This window comes from Trachypithecus francoisi, unplaced genomic scaffold, assembly GCF_009764315.1.
Source record: "Trachypithecus francoisi isolate TF-2019V2 unplaced genomic scaffold, Tfra_2.0 Lachesis_group9, whole genome shotgun sequence".
NCBI classification, from domain to species: Eukaryota; Metazoa; Chordata; class Mammalia; order Primates; family Cercopithecidae; genus Trachypithecus; species Trachypithecus francoisi.
Genome location: NW_022681474.1, coordinates 41,660,565 through 41,678,757, shown reverse-complemented (window position 1 = coordinate 41,678,757; position 18,193 = coordinate 41,660,565). Strand labels below are relative to the sequence as shown.

General features: G+C 44.6%; 1 protein-coding gene and 1 long non-coding RNA gene across 17 annotated transcripts in view; one reads left to right on the top strand and one right to left on the bottom strand.

Annotated features, from left to right (window-relative positions):
- Nucleotides 1–18,193, top strand: part of KCNMA1 (potassium calcium-activated channel subfamily M alpha 1) — a 781,341-nt gene that overhangs the window by 235,372 nt on the left and 527,776 nt on the right. The window lies entirely within an intron of this gene.
- On the bottom strand, nt 401–12,870 carry LOC117082814. 4 transcript variants are annotated; one of them, XR_004436785.1, is made up of 9 exons: nt 12,636–12,870; nt 11,889–11,952; nt 11,103–11,364; nt 10,548–10,609; nt 7,966–8,109; nt 7,391–7,537; nt 6,595–6,696; nt 5,144–5,234; nt 401–516 (listed from the first exon to the last, which is right to left on the bottom strand). It is a non-coding gene; the product is annotated as an uncharacterized LOC117082814 (long non-coding RNA). The 4 variants fall into 4 exon arrangements; XR_004436784.1 differs by lacking the exon at nt 11,889–11,952; XR_004436786.1 differs by lacking the exons at nt 7,966–8,109; nt 11,889–11,952.

The window sequence follows — 18,193 nt, the reverse complement described above, 5'->3', positions numbered from 1 at the left end:
TTCATTACAAGAAAATAGGCCAATCTTATTGGTGAATTCATTGCCGTTTTACAGTTGAGAAAATCAAGATAGGGCAAGGGCAATTATTTGTCTAAAAACATTCAGCTTTGAGTGACAGAGCCAGGCTAGTACCTGCCAGCTCCCTGTCTCCCAGTCTGGTGCTCCTTTTGTGTCATTCCTTCCCAGTCGAAGATAATGCCTTTTCTTTTCTAAGCCACTGCCAGCTGTCACTTTGGCTGTGACATTTTGACATTACCGTCTTTTAGCCAATTTGGTCCTGAGGATGCTTGGCCTGCTTGTTTTGACATTTGCATGTAGAAGCATGGTCCATTCAGGCCTCTCTGCCTGAGCCTGCCCAAGGTGCCCGCTGCTCTCTGAAGATCTCCTTGGAGAAAATCCTGCCCAGGCTGCCGGGGCCATGCAGAGCAAGTGGGACCTGCTGCACAGAGAGCAGGCATCTCAGAGCTCCAGGCGGTATCCTGAGAACAGGTCTGCCCTTTAGGAGCAGGCAGGTCCCTGCATTGAACAAAGAACAGATTTCACAATTAAGTAATGGCGGGCAAGAGAAAGCAGTGCTGCCTGTTCAGAACCCAAAGCTGTGTTTGCCTTGAGCCGTCCAAATGTTTATCTCTGCAACAATGGGACCAAAGCAGGACCAGACAGCTGGCTATTCAGTTTCCCTTTTCAATTTTTAATTTGTTTTCCTTGATGCATGCTCAGGAGCTTGGCCTCCTCATCTGGGCCGCTATCTCACCTGTCTAATTGTCACAGGTGAGAATCTCGAAGCCGGGACATCATGAATAAGGTCCAGCTGGGGAAGAATTTGCCAATACAACCTCAGAATATCTGTAGGATCTCCCAGACGAGCACATCCGTTATTCGCTAAGTGTTTACTGCTCATCTGTACCTGGCACTGTTCAAGGCACTGGGCATAAAGTGGTGAGCAACAGAGATCCAGGTGTGAATTATTTATATTGATAAACTAGATATAAGGATGCAGAGCTCAGTTTGAGAAATGACAAATGATAATTGCCATTCACCAGTGCTTTTTATAGTCAACGCCTGGAGCCTGATTATCCACGTGATAAAAATTCCTTGACCCCAAGGCTCCAGACCTCAGAATAGCCTTTCTTTGCCTCCTCTCTCACCCTGGCACCTAGGCTCAACTGGCCAAAAACAGCAGGACTGGACAGAGCCTCCTCTTGGAGCACATGGCTGAGGGCTTCTACATTAAAGTTAGTGCCAGGCTGTCAAGGGTACTGCTTCCTTTAGCTTTTTCTTAATTAAACAAATGTTTATTTTCTGATTATAAAAGTCATATATGTTTGCTTTTTTTAAAAAAAATTTGAAACCTACTGGGAGAAGTGCTGATAAATTCCACTGTGGGATTTGGAATTGGCTCACGTGGAGGGAAATTTGGGTATTGCAGTCAATGTCATTAGGATTTCTCTCAACCGTTTGGGTGTCGTTGAGGACTTTGTTCACTGCATCTCACGTTACCCGCTTTATTTGCACAGACTCATGGGATAAATAGTGTTTTGCTCCAGAGATGGTTGTGGTTTTCCTGGTGAACATCCAATGAACATGCTAAATGGAGAAAGGGATCATGTCTCTCAGTGGTGGCTGCTCAGAGCCAAGTTGGTGGCTTATGGAAAATACAGAGCGGCTCAGGTTTGCGCTCTGTGTCTTTGCACCCCTGCCCTGGCTTGTCTTCATCATCTCTCCTCTCATTTTCCCTTTGCCCTACTTTTCTTACTCCTATTTGAAATTTACATGTATGCAGTTATGTCAGGTACATACATTTTTGTCAGGTAAATTAAATCCTTCTAAGAATAAGGTAGTTTCTAAATAAAGAGGGCAAGAAACACGGAGTAGGCTTTAGTATAGTTTGGTTGTACTGTATAGAATCATAAGCCAAAATCAATAGGGATAGTCAAGTTCAGGGTTGGTAAGTTTTTCTGTAAAAGGCCAAATAGTAAATATTCTAGGCTTGTAGACCATGTGGCCTCCATGACTCAACTCTGCCTCAGTAGTTTGAAAGCAGCCACAAACAGCCTTGGTGTGACTTTGTTCCAGTAAAACTTTCTTTATAGAATGGGAGAAAATATTTGCAAACAATGCATTCAACAAGGGCCTGATGTCCAGAATTCACGAGGAACTTAAAAAACTCAACAACAAAAATCACCAAATAACATTTAAAAGTGGGCAAAAGATATGAATAGTCATTTTTCAAAAGAAGACATATGAATGGCCAACAAGCATATGAAAAAAATACTCAACATCTCTAATCATCAGAGACATGCAAATTAAAACCACAATTAGATATCATCTCACCCCGGCCAGAATGGTTATTATTAAAAAGACAAAAAATAACAGATATTGGTGAGGATGTGGAGAAAAGGGATCACTTATGTGGAAATGTAAATTAATACAACCTCTATGAAAAAGAGTACAGAAATTTCTCAAAGAACTAAAAGCAGAACTTCCATTTGATCCAGCATTTCCACTAATTGGTACCTACCCATAGGAAAATAAATCATTATGTAAAAAAGACCTGAACTCCTGTGTTTATCACAACACTACTCACAATAGCAAAGCTATGGAATCAACCTAAGGGTCCATCAATGGATGATTAAATAAAGAAAGCATTTATATATATATATACACACACACACACATATACACACACATGCATATATCACATTATGTATGTGTATATATATTACATTTATATATACACAAACTTACACAATAAAACACTATTAGGCCATAAAAAAAGAATGAAATCATGTCTTTTGCAGCAACATGGATGGAACTAGAGACCATTATCTTAAGTGGAACAACTCAGAAACAAAGTCAAATACCACATGTTCTCATGAATAAGTGGGAGCTAAATAGTGTGTACACATGGACAGAGAGCGGAATAGTAGTCAATGGACACTCAGAATGGTGGAAGAGTGGCAGGTGGCGGGGAGTGATGAGAAATTATTTAATGGATGCAATGCACACTGAATGATGGTTACACTAAAGCCCAGACTTCACCACTGTGCAAAATATCCGTGTAACAAAACTGCACTTGTACCCCTTACATATATACAAATAAACTGTATTTATAGAAATAGAGGGTAGACGAAACAGTTGACTAGAGGAATAAGTTCTAGCATGTGATAGTACAATAGGGAGATTATAGTTAACAGTAATTTATTGTACATCTCAAAACAGTAAGAAAAGAATGAGAAGGTTTCCAACACAAAGATAAATGTTTGAGGTGATGGTTGTCTGTTACCCTGATCTAATCATTATACAAAATATCACATGCACCCGCCTAAAATATGTACACTATTATATGTCAATACAACGTTTTAAAAAAAGAAACAGGTGGTGGGCCAGACTTGTTTCACACACCATAGTTTGCTGACTCAGTCTAATTTATCCCCTTGTTTTATACATAAAGAAATTGAAAGGCTGGGGCTGGAGGCGAAGAGATTCTCTAAGGTCAAGTAGCAAGAGTGTCACACTCTTTGTAAGGGGGAGCATTACAGACTCAATGATAAACACACAGAGGTAAATACAGGCACAGGCACATACCCTCACTATCCACATCATCACTTAGTTTCTGCATGTTCATATTCATTTCCATGTTGATCTCACAGCAACTGTCTCCCTAGGGAAACTATGTCCTGTGGCCAAGGATAGCCTCACCTCAACGTGCGAGCGACATCTACACTGCCTGGACTTTACCTCAACCCCATGACAGATTCAATGTTTTGTGTGTCTCTTCAAAGACTGGTCTTGCCAAAATAGCTACCAGCTCCTGAGCAAAGCTAGAGAGAGCCCTTAGAATCACTCTTTGTAGTTACTTTCCCCATATTCCTATGCTGTTACATTTGTGTATTGCTCCAGGAAGCTTACACAGCTAATTCTATGAACTGAAAGTATATGCTACTTGCTTGAATGTATACAGGATGATTTATCGATGTAAGAAGAAAAATATTTATCCCCCAAATATGTTGCATGTGTGGCATTTTACATTAATGTTATATACATAACCTGAACCATTTCATATTTGTCTCCAAAGGCCTGAAAGAAAATATGTGTCAAATACGCCTTTCAAATAGGAATAATCCTATTGGTTTAATATAGTTAAATAGATGTACGTTCACTGGGGTGCTGTTTGCACATGAAATTAGACTGGTTGAACCCAGTGGGAGCACACATGGGCACACACATAATCAAATATATCACATTCATTGCATTCACTACTGTTAGGTGCCCTATGGAGCTTGTGACATTTCCCATCAGTATCCTCTACTTTTCTTTCTCAGTGGTGCCTGGTGGCAAATTCACACACACACACACACACACACACACACACTCACTCTCTCTCTCTATCTCTATCTCTCTCTCTCCCCCTCTCCCCTCTCATCTATGCCCCAGCTTTTATTATATTTTCGGCAAATCTATGTAAAATTATTACATTATTGGCCAATTCCTTGTGTAACAGAAAGACTAGAGGTTTCACAGGGCTGTACTTTTAGTAAGAATGCCCCATAGTGAATAGGTATGTCCTTCTCTCTACTACTGGGAATCAGTTGGAGTTTTATTTGCATTGTTTTAACACTCCTAAGGGAGGCTTCTGTTTGAAGGAACCATATGATAATTTCCTTCCAGGACTTAATAATGGTTCTGTGTTTCATCCCATGCATAGATACCGAAATGACATTATGGGTATCAGTCAAAAAGTCAAAGAAGATACCTTCTCTTTTTATTATTAAATATGAAATTTTGTCTTTATCCAATGAAAGATACACTAGATTTGCACTAGATTTGTTATTTATGACTCAACATCATTTATCCAGATGGGAAAACATGAGTCAGAGAAGTTATTGAATTGAGCAGTCCCCCCTGACAGGTAGTGAGCTGCCTGTTACTAGAAATATTCAAAGAGCAGCAGGATTGCATTTCATGGTGCTGTTGCTGACAGTTGGTTAGACTTTATCCTCATTGCTTTAATTAGGTTCCACAGAACACTAGACCGACGAATTGTTCCCGGATAAAAATGGTTCCCTGGGAACTTGGACAGACTTCATTTCGCATCCCCCTCCTTGAGATTGCCAATGCATATCAGCATATAAATACTTACAGAAGTCCTGCAGTCAGAAAGTGGAAAGACTCTGTTTTGCCCAGCATTTCCCATTTTCATTTCACTGTGGAATCCTTTCCCCATGTAATACCTGTGGGCATCACATAGCACACACTTTGGGAAACATTTAATTAGCCAGGGATCAGTTAGTTATAGCCTGTGGGACAGTCTGGCTCACTGCCTCTTTTGTGTGGTTCATAAGCTAAGAATGGTTTTTACATTTTTAATTTTTTTTTTAGAGACAAGGTTTCACTCGATTGCTCAGGCTGGAGTGTATTGGTGCAGTCATAGCTCCCTGCAGCCTCAAACTCTTGGGCTTAAGCGATCCTTCTGCCTCAGCCTCCCTGAGTAGCTGGGATTACAGATGCATGCCACCATGACCTATTTTTTTTTTTTTTTTTTTTGAGACAGAGTCTCGCTCTGTCACCCAAGCTGGAGTGCACTGGCCAGATCTCAGCTCACTGCAAGCTCCGCCTCCCGGGTTCCCGCCATTCTCCTGCCTCAGCCTCCTGAGTAGCTGGGACTACAGGCGCCTGCCACCTCGCCCCGCTAGTTTTTTTTTTGTATTTTTTAGTAGAGATGGGGTTTCACCGTGTTAGCCAGGATGGTCTCGATCTCCTGACCTTGTGATCCGCCCGCCTCAGCCTCCCAAAGTGCTGGGATTACAGGCTTGAGCCACCGCGCCCGGCCAACCTGCTGTGTTTTTTAAAAATTTTTTGTACTGATGGGGTTCTGTTGTGTTGCCCAGGCTGGTCTTGGACCCCTGGGCCCAGACGATCCTCTCACCTTGACCTCCCAAAGTGCTGGGATTTACAGATGTGAGCCACCGTACCTGGCTTTAATGGTTATTTTTTAAAAATCAAAATAAGTATATTTTGTGACATGTGAAACATATGAAATTCAAATTTCAGTGTCCATAAACAAAGTTTCATTGGAATACAGCCATGCTCACTCATTTACGTATCGTCTGTGGCTGCTTCCGTAACAAGCTACAAAGGCAAAGTTGAGTAGTATCCGGAGTCCAAAACACCCACCAGCCTAAAATAATTACCATCTGTCCCTGTAAAGAAACAATTGCCACTCCCTGTATGCCTGTCAATATTCCTCTTTAAGTGGCCTACAGGACTTGCTCCATAAGTTACCTATGGCATAGGTAATAGATAAGATATAACATCTGTCCCCTTCTCATGGGGACATGTCTACATTCACTTCCCCAAGCTCAACTAAGTACTGCATTAGAGATGGAGAGGCCAGAGCCAGGTGGGTCCCCAGGTTCCATAGCAGATTCCCAGCTGGGGTGAACATAGGGATTTCCAGTTTGCAAGGTCAGGAGAATGTGTCAGAGAATTTTGTAGCAGCATCATTCCTTGAGTCTCTCCATCCACCTGCCCACTGCTTCAGCAGCCCCCACACCCCAGGCCCTGCTGGCAGCTCCGAGTCTAAGCCTTAACCCCAAGAGGACCCCTGATCAGGGTCTGCAGGCCAGGCACCTCAGCTCACAGCAGCTGCTGGTCTGCAGGCCTCGCGCCATGTGCTGGGCTCTCCGGCACGCCCTGTAAAGAGCAGCTGTTAATTTTACTAGCTGGCATGTTGGCTCCTCTGCCCTCCCCAGGGCTGCTGTGAAAATGAAGGAGAGTTTCAGAAATCAACCCTCAGCTGACTCTGGAGTGAGGAAGAGCCTCCTGGTCTAGGGACAGCCCACTTGATCCTGGCCACTCATCTCTGGCTCCCAGGCCCTCTGGGCTCTGATGGCAAGTGCTGGCGTGGCTGTTTTCCTTCTCCTCTCAAGTTTCTAGGTGCATGTGGGTGCCTGCTTTGGCCTTCCATCCCATTGTCTGTCTGTCCATCCATCTATGTCCATTCATCCACCTGTGCGATCCACCAACATTGATTGGTGTTCCCTAGTATACAGAACTGAGCGTAGCACAGGTCAGTGGGGGCCTGGTAAGCAAGCAGAGCACTTGCAGCCTCTGTGCAGTCAGCAGCCAGGATGGCCTCCCTCTGCCGGTCCTGCCTTGTCTCTGTCCTCTCTGCTTCAGTCTCTTTTGGGGCCTGGGAGTGAGGAGCCCTGTCCCTTTATCAGTGCATTGTGATCTGAACTAGAGCTCCTACTCTTTTTTGATCTCCATCTGGCTCCTTGTGTCTCATTCTCACTTGATTGGAACCCACAAGGAGGATAGGTGGAGCCCACAGCAGCCTCAAAACTCACTCCAGCTCTTGCATTGCCTCTCTCCCTGGGACACTCACCTTGGGAAGGAGCTTCTGTGTGTGGTACAGCTGGGCAGTTGGGAGCCCAGCCTCTGCAGACACCTGACTTCCAGCTCCATCTATCTCAGGGGCTTGGGTTTTACTCTGGGCGAGTTGTTTCATTGTCTCATACCTCAGTTTCCTCATCTGCAAAACGGGGACAATAATAGTCCCTGCCTCTTAATGAGTTAATGCATGTACAATGTTTAGAACAGCGCCTCTGACATGGTTAGTGCTTGATAAGCATGGTTATTATTATTTTTGTTATTGTGTGTATGAGCCCGATCACCATGTCATGGAGGAAATGGGCCGGTATGGAGGCAGACGAGTCAGGGGGTGGAGAACAAATCCTTTTCTGGAGCATGGGTAGAGCAGCCCTCAAGCCTCCCCAAACCCAGACACCTTCCAAGAGTGCTGAGCAGCTCTGGGCAGGGCCATCTGAAAGGCTCTGAATGCTCCAGGCAAGCCCTGGTTTGGGTCCATCCAGATGATGATGTTTGCTCCATGCACACAATTAATTCAGGCTTGTCCAGGCTGCGTCCTCTTCGCAGCTAGCTTATGCCAGCCTGACTCACCATTGTCAAGTTGGCCAGGAAAGTCTCACTTCATATAGCCTCCCTGAGCTGACTGGAGACTGGAGAACAGGCTGGGCTCTCCCCGGAGCTGTACATTGTGGCGTGTGTGTAACAGGAAGTGCCTTGGCAGGACGAGAGATGAGTCTGATGGAAAAAGGGTCAAGTGCACTTACTGTGGACTCTGTGTCCACCTCTCTCTGGGGGTGGGGCGAGGCTAACAGGGCAGGGACAGGCTGGTTTTGGAGGGCACATCCGCACCAGTATTCGGGGAGGTGTGTTTGATGTACATTTTGGCAGGTAGTGACCACACATTCATTGAAAGGAGATAGGAAAGTGTGTGAGGTCACCAGAAGTTAAAGACCCAGATTCTACTGCACATGTGAGGCAGCTCCTCTGAGCTGTTCCTCCATCCCTTCATCCATTCCTTCAAACATTCTGGAGCACCTGCTCGGGGTCAGATACTGTTCAATGTGCTGGACACATATTGGTTCATTCAGCAAAAGCTGCAAAGTGCAGTCATCCAAAGTGTCGAAGGTGGAAATGTTACGCTTGCATTTTCTAGAATGATTTGGGGTGGGAAGGTTTCTGAAGTAGGGTTTAGTGATAAGTCAGCCTGTGACCCACCTATCAGTCCCTTGGACAGGCCTGGGAGCTCAAACATTCTAGTTCTGATTGCACATCCTGTGCAGTTCTGCAGCTGAATCCCAGGGGCCTGGGTGAATATATGAGTAGTGGTTTCCCTCCCTCCCTTCCTCCCCCTCCCCCCTCCCCCTCCCCCCACCTTCCTCCCTCCGTCCCTCCCTTCCTTCCTTCCTTCCTCCCCACCGCCCCTCTCCCGCCTACCCCACTCCCCTCTCCTCCCTCCATCCTTCCTTCCCTACCTTCCTCCCTTCCTTCCTTCCTTGCCTCATTCCATTCCTTCCTGCCTCAACCCATAAAAGCTGGCGCCCCCTGGAGGCTACTGAGTTAGGCTGGGAGACTTTTCTTACCCGGCTTTTCCCCCAAAGCCTTCAGAGGGTGCTGATGGCTTAGCAGTTCGTTTTTGTCAGAAAAATATCCTTAGAGCCTCCATTTCAGCTGCGAGAAAGTTTGTTTAGCAGGGAGACTCAAAAATAGAGATGATGATGACAAAGTCATCAGCCTTTGTTGTGCAGGGGAGCGCATGCTTGGAAACTCACACTCGGGACCACACGCAAGCTGATGCTTCCAAGTTTAGTTTACGAGGCTATGTTTAGGAGGAGGCAGACTGACTCGTGCCTACGGGCCCCAAACAGTCCAATTTGGTGCACTAGAAGCCTCATTTTTAGACTCTGGGTCCAGAGTGAGACTTTTTCCAGAAAAAAAAAAAAAAAAAAAAAAACTACTTCGGGAAAATGACAACAACAGAAAGCCACCATTTGCCCTAAAATTTTTATTGTAAAAACTATTCTCTCCTGTTTGAGTAGTGAGGGATGTAGGATACGACAGTGGCTTTTCTGCCTTTCTGAAGGAATTAGGGCACATGGAAACTCAATTAAATGTACCCAAGCCTCTTAAACACCAAGGCTATCTTTTTGCTTATCCAGTTAATTTTAGTTCATGAAATTGGCCTTGTGCTGACATGATGGAGACGGAGTGAGGGTGGGAAGCCAGGGGCCTCTGTGAGTGGAAGCTTGTTTCTCTATTCACAAGCCTTCAAGGGCACACATTCTTCCCTGGGGCATCAAGGGGGACCATTAAACCTGTTTGCGCCACAGTGCCTGGGAGAGCAAACTTCTTGGCCTTCCGTGTTTACTGGAGGTTGGTTTATTCGGAAGGTAGATGGACTGGGCATATTGGTTACCCTGGCAGGAGCGCCCCAGGATTCAGTAGGTTAATGAGAAGGATCGAGAAACCATCACCTTCCTAGAACTGTTCCCAGACTTTTAGCAAACAGGCTGAATTTTGACGTTTTTCCCATTTTTCTTTTTAATCCTCTCTCCCCGTACCTTTTGTGGCTTTTGGTGAAATGGCTGTCCTAAGGGAAATGGGACAGTTCATTGAAAAGGAGAGCGAAAGTAAAGATCCCTTTCCCACACCACCTTTCCTCAGATGCAGCCTTTGCTTACACTAAAAATAGCTTGAAACAGAGGCTGAATCACAAAAAAGGTGGCATTTCAGGGGACAGAGGCTGCCAGCTCCCTGGCTGTTGCAGAACTCTGTTGGGTTTGTTGGTCTCTGAGCCCCAACTTGCCCAGGAAGGCGTGGGGTTTGGAAGTGTACTGGGAGAGGTTCAGAACATTCTTTTTGTTTCTAGAGCAAGAGCCTGGTTGTGTCTGCCTTGGTTGGAGAGTCTGTCCAGAGCTAATTATACCAGCAGGCACTCATAGAGCACTCTGCCTGGTGTTACGCCTCAGGGGTGGAAAATAACTTCCTGCAAAGGGAAGGAGTTGTTTTCAGGAGCTGCTTAATCCCAGAGGCACCTGCGTGGGCTCCCGGGGAAGCTGCCATGAGGTTATTGTTTGCCTCTGAACCATGAGGTGGGCAACTTGATTTCTTGGCCACTTCAGATCTCTCCAGGAAAAAGCTCAGATAATCAGAAAGAGAGAAAAGAGTTTACTCACCTTGGTCTATGCTGTGTGTCTCTCTGGCCCTTGGGGATTCATGACAGTGTTTGAGATCAATTCTGGATATGAGAGAAGAGAGGCAAGTCACTTACTTTTATCTGAGGAGCTGCAATCCGCAGAAACGTGGATACTAACCCTGGCTCTGCCATCACCTTTCCAGTTGACTTTGGACAAGTCAATTCCCTCTCCAAGGCCTTAGCATCTCCATGGATAAAGAGAGGGGGTCACAGTAGTTTTTCAGTAGTTTGCTCCCTTGTAGCCCAAAATGTCTTTATGTTTTCTTATCCCCTTCACTGTCCTTCATCAGCAAAGGCTGCAAGGGTTAGCCTCACATCTGCCATGCACTTGGCCCTGTGCTAGGCACCAGGAGAACTGCAAAAGGAGAGAGAATGTACTTTTCTTAGCTACCAGAGTGATTGGAGTGAAGCAGAGTTCATCAAGGGGTGTCTCTGCATGGCTCTCCCCTGGTTTTGCCTCCATTTGAAGTAAAATCTCAAACTCTGTTCCTGGCTTACAAGGCCCCGTAAGATACGGTGACTGCTTCTGACACACCTCCAGTGATTCTTTTCCTTCTTCACTCCTTGCTAGAGAAGAAGCAAAGCCTGTAGATAGAAGGATGTAGATGAGCCTGAGGTGCTGGATGGGGGGAAGGATGCCATGGGAGGAGGGGCCCATATTCCAAAGGGCCAGCTCAGTGAGAAGGGACCCCTGTCCTTTGCTCTTTGTATTGCTTTTGACTGAACTGCTGCAAATCATGGGGTCCCTGAAAGTCCATCCCTCCTCCAGAGGTAGTAGCGCCTCCATCTCTGTGCACCTGAAAACAATAAAAGCCATGTTTATTTAAAATAATGACTGCCAGAGGCACCCAGGAGGGGCTGGGGATCGAGGAAACATTACTGTGGCCAAAGTAATTTTTTATTTCTGGAGCAAGATAGCAGACTCAGGGTGGTGGCAGGAGCTGTCAGGCTAGCCCCCAAATTTATAGCAAGGGTGTTAAACACTGTGGGTGATCAGTGGAGTTGACATTGCAGAAATTCCCCAAATGAAAATTCCTTATAGGTTAACTTTTAGATGAACTTTAAAAACCAGGGACAACAGACCCTCTATGGGCTATTTCAAGTGTTTCCAATTTTATTAACATGATTTAAGCAAAGACATTCCCTCCCTGGATGCTAAATGAGAAAACATCACTATTTCTCTGCCCTTGTGCCTAGTCTGCAAACCAGTGGGTTTATCTGGTTGTTTTCTCCAGAGTTGGAGCACCGCAGTCGTTTCCATAGCACTCTGGCCCAGAGGGAGTTGTGTGTTGGGGGCTCAGTGTTGTCTTACAGAACAAACCTTGTAAAGGCAATTTGGCAAGCCACCCTTCCAGCACCAAGAGATACAATTCCTCTTCCCGGGGCTGAGATGGAGAGATACAGATAGAGAGAACAGAAATAAATAAGTAACCAGTTTCTCTTTCATTTAAATCTCAGAAACAGCCTCTGGTGCTAATTATTTCTGCTGTGGATTTTGTCAGACTCTGAATCCCAATCCTTTTGCCATAGGTGGTATATTTTAGAGATGCAAAATGATATAAAAGAAATCTACTTTCCTGAAAGATAATTTTGTGTACATTAAACAGACACATTAAGCCATTTACAAGAGAGCTGTTTGTTCTCAGGGATCCGGAGGAAATCTGAATTTCTAATTCTGGGCTCTTTAATAATTTTCAAAAGAACTGAGGCTAATGATTAAACGTCTTTGAACTTCCCCAGGCTGTCTTCTGTCTCATGATCTCAAAGCATTTGAAACGGAATAGAATTCTTTACCTTGATGAAATCCATAGGAGAGTAGAGGAGACACCAGCCCCACCAGGAGCTTTGTGGCAGAATGGGGGAACTTAAGGTAAAGAGGCCCAAGAAAAGTGCACGAGGTCACTTTCAGAGCTTCAGATGTGGAGTTGAGTGAAGAGCCTTCATACCAGTTTTTATTTCACAGCCTTGGCTGCTAAGACTTGAAAAGAAGGCCAAAGAGAAAAGAAAACCTAGGTAGGACTTAGTTAAGGATGTCTACAATGAGATTACACATGACATGCGACCTTACCTGGCTCTAGTGTTTAAGGATTAGAAGAGATCAAGTCTAGCAATGGTGAACTTTCATCATCTTTCATCAACTTTCATCTTCTGGGTTCATTCTGATTGATCAGTAGCAGCTACAGAGAATATTTGGCCAAAGATTCAAGGTTCAGCAGCAAAGAGTCATCATGGCTCTGCTCTAAAGAATTCCGAGGGCTGGGTGCAGTGGCTCACGTCTGTAATCCCAGCACTTTGGCAGGCCAAGGCAGGTAGATCACTTGAGGTCAGGAGTTTAAGACCAGCCTGGCCAACATGCTAAAACCCTGTCTCTGCTAAAAATGTAAAAATTAGCTGGGCATGCTAGCTGGCACCTATAGTCCCAGCTTCTTGGAAGGCTGAGGCAGGAGAATCGCTTGAACCTGGGAGTCAGAGGTTGCAGTGAGCCAAGATTGTGCTACTGGACTCCAACCTGGGTGACAGAGCAAGATTTCATCTAAAAATAAAATAAAATAAAGAATTCCGTGATTGATTAATGATGCCTGCCATGAATGGCAGCTTGGAGGGTGGTAGTACTAGTGTTATTGTGCCTTAGCTACCTGTTCTAGGTCACATTCCCTAAAGTTTACATTATATGTGATTAAAGTGGGGCTTGTCCAAGGTCATTTGGTCAGTTTCAGGCATGTCTCCTGACTCTGTCTAGTATTTGATATCCCAGCTTCATAGGTTAGACCTCAGAGAAACAGCAAATTTGTCAGCTTCCTGTAGCAGCCTTCTTTTTCTTTTCTTTTTTCATGTTGCAGCCTGACTTCAGATTTTTCCATCTGGAGACTTTCTTTAGTGTTTGGAGAGCAGAGGGGGTGGATTTCAGAGCCACAGTGATTCTACAGACAAACAGAAATGCAAGCACAATTTTCCTGTTTGTTATGTCCACTCTCAAAATTCTCTCTGCATGAAGCATACACTGATCACAGCCCTCCCACTGCAAAGCCTTCCCCTCAGCCCACTCCTGGGTTCTTTCTCCCAATCTTTGCAGATGCCTTTCCCTGTGCCCCACTCCCCCGGCACTGTAAAAAGCTTTTGGTGGGGGTTGATGCGTCATCATTTCCTTCCATCATAGCCTCACCTCCTATTTCTTCCTGTTTCTCCCTTAATGTTCTTTCTCTTAGCTATTCATGCTCACATCTTAATGGCTGTGCTTACAGAGATAAATACATTTTGCCTCTGACCAAAAGCAGTTTCTGCCCTGACTTGAATTTAAAAGTCTGCCAGAATTGCAGTGGGGAGCAGAGGCAGAGTCCTCAGTTTCGTCCTGGGAGCCATAAAAATTTTTGAAGAGTTTATCATCTCCATCAAGATGAAAATGGGACTTCAAGGCTTCAAATAGGAAAGATAAATAACAAGGAAAACTCCAGCTTTTGTCAAAGCAAAGTTCTCTTTACCAGTTTTGTGAGTCTACCTGTTGTGGCATCTGTTTCATTGTGGTATCAGACAGAGCCTTCTCCAGGAATTTATGCAAACCTACGACTGGATAGAGAATTTCAGGCAATTGGTAGAGCCTGGAAGATGGCTGACAAGTCATATTCTTGGGCTATAACTCACTTTCAGACTCCTCATTCATTCCTCAATTCTTTCTCCTCCCCTTCCAGCATAACGGGAATTGGAATAGAAAGCTCCATTAACTGTAAGGCCTAGGCTGTGATTTATAGGGCATTATAACAAATGGGACTACAGTTTGTTGTACTTGGCTATCTTTCACATTTGAGGTGGCCAGGATTCTTTGTCAGGATTGGATTTCGCCCCCTTGACTTCAGTAAACAGCTGCATGCAACTGGGAAAGGCTCAGCCAGTGTTTCCAGCTGCTCAAGATGGCCCCATGTTTCCTTTGAGGAAACCAGTGCTATAGAGCACCCATGTGCCACTCTGGATGGCCAGGAAAGTGCCCAGTGAGTGCTCTCTGGAACTTGTTTCTGATGTGAATGGTTTGGTGGGTAACTCAGGGAGACATATTACATCTCAGTAGGAGGCACGTCCTGTGGATTTGCCCTTGATGCTGCTTTTTCCATTGTCCTGGCTTAAGCCCTGTGACCCCTTCCTTCACGCATTATAGCAGCTACACATCACTCTCCTCATTTGTCCCATCTCCCCGCTTCAGTCCATATTTCATGCTATTGCCAGATGAATTTTCCCCAAAGCCAACTTTGCTTAGGTTTCCCCATGGCTCACAGACCTTCAGTGGCTTTCCAAAGTCCAAAGCCCAAATGCTTCGTGCAAATGGTCAGGGCCTCATCCTCTTTCCAACCTGTCCTTCTTCTGCTCCCCTCCATGCACTCGATGTGTTCAAATCCTACCTCATCTTTAAGATTCAGTGCATGGTGTTCCCTCCTCTGAATCCATCAGTCTTGCACAATATTCACATACACTTGTGCGTGTGACTTATCCACTCTAAAGGCAATGTGGCTGAGAGGTTAAGAGCACAGGCTGTGGAGCCAGATTGGCTGAATTTGATCTTTGTTCTGCCATGTACTAGTGTGACCCTGAGGCAGTGACAGAAGACAATCATAGTACTTACCTCATAGGGTTATTATGCAGATTACATGACCTAATATTTATAAAGTACTTAGAACAGTAGCAGGGACAGACTAAGTATTGTATACATTGTTCATCAAACACAGTAAACTATAAGTTCATTGAGAGAAACATGTGGTTTAATTGTATAATCCCTTTTGTCCTGTGCTGGGCTGAAATAACCTTGAACCAGATTGCTGTGAAAATGAAATTTGAAGAGAGAGAGAGGAAATATATGTGAAAGCACATTGTCATATCTTTATTCAACTAATCTTATTGAATATCTGGAGTTACCAGGCTCTTTGTTTGGCAATTGTTGATCAAAATGGAATGAGATATAAGTCATGTCTAAACATTTTGAATATGACTATGTAGAAGACAAGTGGCAAACATTATTATTCTCTTGTACCCATGTTACAGATGAGAAAACAAAGCCTCAGAGAATTGTTAATAGCTTAGATGAGATCACACATCCAATAAGCATCTGAACTGGGATTTAAATCTGGGATCTCATGACTGGATGACCTAGGCTCTTTCCATGTTACCATGGTGCTTCTCATTCAAGAACGAGTGAAGGAATGAATGAGCATAGGAAAGAATGAATGAATGGGAAGATCTCAAGCATGCATGACTCCAGAAAGAAAGCAAACCAGAGGCTTGCCACAGAAGATGAGTTATAAGGCAGCTTGGGCAGGTAGCAAAACCCTGAAGCCATAACCATTTGTCCAGTCGAGCATTTACTATGGTAGCGAGATGGGGCAGTTTCACTGCCTCCCTTTTGGGGACCACCTTACTACCCCTAGTGTCATATCTCAGTGCTCTCCATTTATTTACCTCTGTGGCAAGAGTGGCTTTATTTTCTTCTCTTTTGGGTATTACCCAGGACAAGCAGTGGATGTGATGATGGATGGTAAAGGTACGTCATCATTCCCTCTTTGATATGCTTTCATCATAATGGGCCTATTTGGAAGGTTTCCATAGGTACAGGAACAATGCCTCTCCACTGGGCTTCGTCAGCCACCAAATGATCCGGGCACCAGGGAAAAAGTCTGGAGTGAGGCTGGCTGGTTTCCATGGCAACTACGGCTTGCCTCAACCCTGCACACATGCTGCCCTCTTTCCAAGTAGGAATGTGTTTATTTATTATTGGTCCAACCTGGGAGTGCCCGTGTGGCTATGTAGGTATTGTCCCTACCTCTGTCGTTGAGGTCATATTCTCATTTGGGAGATGAAATCACAGCTGGATGAAGGAGGCACGATATTTGCTCCACCAGGAAAAGCTCTCATTTAGGCTCCAGATCTTCTGTTGTCCGTCAGCATGATGACAGTGATCTCTGGTGGGGTTAGAGAGGCTGATCTGTAACCATTAGAGTCAGACACCATCTAGGGTCCTGCAGTGAATCGCAAACTGCCCCAGAGAGCTGATGGTGACGCACGAATCTTTCATAAACATGCAGCATGCTGCTATCCCCTGGGGATACCTGTGAGCTGGCTGAGCACGCAGAAGCCTGAGAAACTCTAAACCTGGGCCGTCCAACACCAGTGGTCAGTGAGCATCTGAAATATGAATTGAGATGTGCTGTAAAGCTGGGTGTGGTAGTGCACACCTGTAGTCCCAACTACTTTGGAGGCTGAGGCAGGAGAATTGCTTGAGTCCAGGATTTCAAGGACTGTACAGTGAGCTATGATCATGCCACTGCATTCCCTGTCTCTACAAAACAAAAATGCAGTAAGTAGAAATTTAGTACAAAGAAAAGACTAGAAAATATCTTATTTATAATTTTTATATTGATTACTTCTTGATAATGTTTTGGATAGATTAAACTCCATTCTTAAAATTAATTTCATCTTTTTCTTTTTACTTTTAAAAAATATGCCTCCTAGATGGATAATGGTGATGACTGTGTGACCATGTGAATGTACTTAGTACCACTGAGCCGTATACTTAAAAATTACTTAAATGGTAGCTGGGCGCGGTGGCTCAAGCCTGTAATCCCAGCACTTTGGGAGGCCTAGACGGATGGATCACGAGGTCAGGAGATCGAGACCATCCTGGCTAACACGGTGAAACCCCGTCTCTACTAAAAAATACAAAAAACTAGCCGGGCGCGGTGGCGGGCGCCTGTAGTCCCAGCTGCTCGGGAGGCTGAGGCAGGAGAATGGCGTGAACCTGGGAGGCGGAGCTTGCAGTGAGCTGAGATCCGGCCACTGCACTCCAGCCTGGGCGACAGAGCAAGACTCCGTCTCAAAAAAAAAAAAAAAATTTAAATGGTAAATTTTACTTTTTGTGTATTTTACCACACTAAAAGGAAAGCAAAAAAAAATGTCCAGAGGATAAGGAACCAGCTCTCCAGATCTCTTCCTCAGGAGTCTGGCCCACATTTCTAGAAGCCCCCAGCACACCCGCACATTTATTTCACAGGTCAAGAACCAGTCACAGATTGGTCCCAAGCCAATTGTTGGCATAAGAATGAGAGCACTGGGGCTTGCTCAGACTAACTGAGGTCTGCCCAAGAGTGGGGCCAGGGTCAGTTTTGGTGAGGTACCTGCACCCCTGAACAAAATCAGAGTTCTCTGAACAAGGGAGGGGAATGGAATGACTGTTAGGTGGCAATCAACATTATAATCTTAAAGAAAAATATGCAAGAAAATTAATGTATGGTAGTTACAGGTGAGAGCAATCTGAAAACTTCTTTCCTCCACTTGGAATATATATATATATATATATAAATAATTCATATATAAATAATATATAATATATGTATATATAATATATGTGTGTGTATATATATATATATATATATAATATACATATATATATTTTTGAGATGGAGCTTTGGTCTTGTCTCCCAGGTTGGAGTGCAATCATGTGATCTCGGCTCACTGCAACCTCCACCTTCTGGGTTCTACTGATTCTCCTGCCTCAGACTCCCGAGTAGCTGGGATTACAGGCACCCACCACCACACCTGGCTAATTTTTGTATTTTTAGTAGAGACAGGGTTTTTACCACGTTGGCCAAG